Raw genomic sequence first — 5,197 nt, 5'->3', positions numbered from 1 at the left:
GTCGGTGAGAAGGATTCACAGCTCAGCATTCGAGAGAGGAGGGAGAGAGAGAGAGAGAGCTGAGGAAGAGACTCGGGGACAGCGGAGACCTCGGCTTTCTACAGCCTCGGGAGCTGTGCGTTGATTCCAGCCTTCTCTCCCAAGCCATTTTACAACGGTGGTGGTGTACTGGAGCAGCGCACAAAACTTGAACTCGAACACTGTTTGCGTTGAATGAAGTCACGGTCTCGGATCATCTTCAGTAGCTACTTAAATTTTCATTCTAAAATACTATTACAGCATCCTTTATCACTATTACAGCATTCTTTATTTTTTCATCTCCAACAACTACCTTATTTCCTATCTTCTACTTCTCTTTTTCTCTCCCTAGACCTGCTGTCAGCCTATATAAACAATGTTACTACAGTACTACTACAGTAGTCCGCAAAATACAGACCTCACCCCTCTCCGCAACACTGTAGCGTCACTGTTTGGAACTGTAGCACTGGATGAGGTAGCTGCTGAAGTGCAATTTCAATGCTACGGTACTTTACGGAGTACTGTAGCAGAGTTGGCCTCACAACGAGATGAAGTTCCATGGCACCCTTGTGCTGTGCTGTTTCCAGCAGCATCGGTATTTGCCGATCCGCATCCTTATACTGTGATGTTTATGTATTTTTTACGATTGTTGTGCTTATTTTCTTCTCCAACAGTAGTGGTACCTGGTGTTACAGTGATACAACTGATTAGGTACTTTAAACTCTCTCTGCCAGTATCACTGTTTATAAAATAGTTATTAGATAAAAAATAAAGAATATTATAATAATAATATTAAAAGGATATTATAATAATATTATATCAGATGAAATTTTAAAACTTTTTGTTAGAGATGACATAATAGAAATGAAATGATGAGGACTACCGAATCACTGCCTACTACTTACTCTTTAAAAAGAAAGTTAACATACAATAGTAGCTATTTATTTCAATTTGATTCAAGGTTGTGTTTAGCTTAAAGATGGCAATGGGTAGAGATTATTCGCGTGCCCGCGGGTAAGAATCCGACGGGTGCGAATTTGAGTTTCAATGTTTGTCCACGGATATAGATACGGGTTTGATCTTAAATTCGATGGGCAAAAGGTTGAAAGCAAGAAAAAAACATACCTGTACCTGTGAACCCGCTCCAATCACGTTATATATGGGTCTAAATCATCACAAGTATATAATCTAGGAGCTTAGGTATATAAATTCATCCTAATTACCCGTAAACCCGTGCTTTAGGCAGGTATATGGACGCGCTCGCGGGTATAAGATGCCTGCGGGTAGCATTTCTTACCCGTGACGGGTAATGGGTACGGATGTGAACGCAGGTATAAACTTGTGGGTACGGATTTAGATAGCCTCTAGCTTGCCATCTTTAATTTAGCTCTTATACGGAGGGACACTTTTAATTGCGCCACGACGGTCGTAGCAGATCCAAACTAACCATGACGCCATGGAACTTTATGCACACGCGTTGCATGAATGGTCTGGATACTGTGGTACATTATTTAAACAAAATCTTGTATTACTGCAACTTTTTACACTTGTATTAATTCAGAGATATTCTAGTACTGCAATACTGCATGACTTAAATGGACTGGTCCGTAGCTTCTCAGCGTGAAATACCAAACGGCCACTCCTACTGTAAATAGACGTTAATGTAGAATTATCTCTTCAATGCAAAATATGTTTTACGTATCAAAATATGTGCCCACGTATATTTGCTTGCTTCATGCAACATATAAACATTGACATTTAGCCCACCAACGTGTTTCTTTGCTTATTTTTTATGATGGATATTGTGTTAGCTTATGTTTTCAGAATAACACTAACTTCATCTCTCTCTTCTTTAATTTATTGTCACCTCATCAAGAATCAAGGTGGTATGATCTTTGATAAACACCGTATAGCTTAATGCTGTAACATCAGTTATTACCCGGGGGGGGGGGTGCTTTCACAGGTGATATTTGTACTACCTTTAGCATCACTGAGCAGGTAGAAAACCACCAGCAAAAAAGTAGGTCGATGCTTGTATTGTTTTATTTTTCCCCTTTTGGAGCATGATGAGCATTAATTCACCCCTTTTTTAGAAGAGTTTTCAAGTGTCGTAATGATTCATTTTAGGACTACAATCACGCAGATGATGAAGGAAAGGGTACGAATCACAATTACAATATGTTTTAAATTTCAGTTGAAATTGAATTTTCCTCCTTAACCATTGGAGTCTCTGATAGTCTTCGTCTAAACAAATACTCCACATTGAGACTACTGCTCAAGGCGTTACCATATATTCTCATCATCTCGCAAGAGTTTCTATTTGATATTCATAAAAATTTACCAGTTTTTGTTCCGGCCCTCTTGGTATAGTTGGTACAGACAAGATCATTGCAGGAACACCACTAGAACCTGCAAGACTGCAACCAGATAGGATCTCGGGCACGTCGGGCATCGGTCCCAGTTTTTATCTTTTTCTCGGCCGGTTATTTGAAATGAAATTTTATAAGATTTTTTATAGAAAGATTTTTATAAGATTCAGATCTATATCGTTTTTTTTTTCTGATCTAACTATTGTCACGTGTAGCTGAGAGAAAAAAAAAGGGAGACCATGCGTCTCTGTAAGAGATCGATCTTGTAGAATTTCCCTTTGGAGCACAAGACCAAGCGTGTCTATTTGATAATGCCACTCGCTCGCACTTTGACTGCGCTTTCTCGAGAAACAAATTTGCTCCTGCTCCACGTCCACGCCGCGTATAAAATTTGCGGTGTGCTTCAGCAATCGCCGGCAGGGCATGCTTTCACATGGATCCTTCGTCCCAAAGGTGCACATCCAATGATCATTGGTACACCTAAAGTTTCATGGATCCAACGCACAAAACCAGAACCCTAGCTAAGATCAAGGCTCCACATGCCAGCCATCTCGCTAATGGCCCAGGCCAAATATAACATATCTGGGAAAATGAAGTGTGGACTTTGGACCTTTAAAAAATGGAGTTATGTTCTAAAAAAAGTAGCGTCATTTGTGTTCTGAAAAAAAGATTTACAAACCCTTCTATCTTTTCCCCGAAAAATAAAAGAGGGGACATGTATGTAAGATCATCTTAAAGAATTCTCGTCAGGGACCAAAATCCCTTCACAGAGGAATTTTCGTTACCTTCAACGCTCCAATATTTCCCTTCACGGTTCCCATTACGAAAGGATTCTTAAGTTTATTCTCTTCAAGACGAGACTCTCTCTTTTTTACTTTACGAATCTCTTCAGAAGAGAAGCCGTTTAAAATGAGAGAAAATAAAAAGAAGAAGAATGAAGAGATGAATCAAAAGAGGATAAAATGAAAAAATATGATCGAAGATGGTCTAACCAATAATGACCTAACATGGCAACAGAATCACATGAGCCTGCACTCCCAGGGTCAGCACTGTTCTGTTCGCCAGGCAGGCAGCAACCAGTCGACCGGATAGACTGAGGAAAGCGAGCCAGCAATACTGTAATAGTTGGTGTAGCTTGCATGGTGTGGCCCTAACCTCTGACAGGCCACTTTGAAAAGTGCAACACTCGCCATGGCTCACTTTTGCTGCTTTTTGCTTGTGTCTCCTCTGCTTTTGCTTGCCCGGCCAATGCTCACCGGAGACGAACCGTAGTTCTAGACCAGTACCTACTAACTAGTAGCTGATGATGACAAGAGTTGGTTGGTCCATTCTAATATTCCGGCCGGCCCATCCCTACCTGCACTGGCAATCATCGCCGCTGTTCCGACTCGTCGAGATGTGTTCGTGATAAAGAGTACGAACGTGAAGGCAGGGCAGGCACTGGAGCGTAGAAACGAGCTGGGGAAAAGGTAAAAGGGCAAGAGACCATCATAGCGTCTAGTCGGCTAAAGTCTCCCCAACCATGCCCGGCAAGCATTCATGGCATGAATCATTCCGTGCTCGAAAGACTTTTTACAGGTAAACGGCTACACGCACACCGCTCGTGGCATAATGTAGGATACGAAGACGGACACGAAGGAGCCGAGGCTGCTAGCAGTAGTGCCGCATCGGCAAAGATTCGGCGCGCGCCACTGCCGGCGCCGTACTCTTTTTTTTTTTAACTATAATCACACAGCATCTACTGAACAAATACACGTCTCCGGTTGAGGCCGGCCTAGCGGTCAGGATCTGCACGCCGTCCCCCACGCGCATACGGACGCGGCGTTCTTTTCTTCTCCTCCGCTCTCGGTAACCCGGACGACAAAAGATTCCGGGGGAGCCAAGCAGGCGCGACCGGAAGAGATTATGTAAGTGTTGATAGCGAAAAATGATACGGCCAAATTTTTTATACACGCTAAATAGTCAGATGTTTATGGTCGTGTTTTCGACGGATCATCCGATAAATATAAGGACAAATTATTACAATGAGTTTTGCTCTTTGGATAAATTTATCCGGCGAAGGTTTCGTGGTAAACATCGGATTATCCGGTGAGTGCAAAAGGATTTGCAGAGAGTTTTGCTCTCTATAAATTTTACTCAGGTGAGGTGTTCGCGGAACGTCGGACTATCCGGTGAATATTAGGAAAGAATTTAGAGTTCTGCCGAATTGAACTTACCGGATGATCCGGTGATAAGAAATTTATTCTCGTCAAACCATCCGATTTTTAGTCCGAGTCCGAGTCAACTTAGAATTTTAGATTTCTTTGAATTTTTTCCGTGTTTTCGGCCGAACAAGCCGCGTGTGAGCTAGGTGTATAGTCATATTCCATAAGGGCCAAGTCCAAATCATCCCTATATATATTGAGGGGGTGGAGGCCAATTGCAACACATCACTCAATCGTAAAAATTATATTTACTTTTGTTCTCTTTTATTTTACTGTATATTAGGGTTAGCTCTTCGTTGTTGCTTTAATTCTTCATGGATTGGGTAGTGGTCTATGTTGATTTGCTTGTAAATCAATCGGACAACGACTCTCATGGTTATTGTTCGAAATCTTTTTTTGTTTGCTCGTAAACAAGTCACGATTTTGATGCAAAATTGGGATAGTTATTTAGGATTTAAGGATTTTGTGTGTTGCACAGGGTTGCAAAATCTCGCACCAACACAAATTGGCGACTCCGCTAGGGACCGACGGTTCTCCATCAACGTCTACATCAAGGGTTTCGGCTGCTGTTCCTCCTCCTAGATGCTGCGCCATGGCTAGTGAAGG

The sequence above is a fragment of the Phragmites australis genome, chromosome 1 (genome assembly GCF_958298935.1).
Source record: "Phragmites australis chromosome 1, lpPhrAust1.1, whole genome shotgun sequence".
Lineage (NCBI taxonomy): Eukaryota > Viridiplantae > Streptophyta > Magnoliopsida > Poales > Poaceae > Phragmites > Phragmites australis.
The sequence above is the reverse complement of the archived record's forward strand: the minus strand, read 5'-3'. Positions refer to the sequence as shown.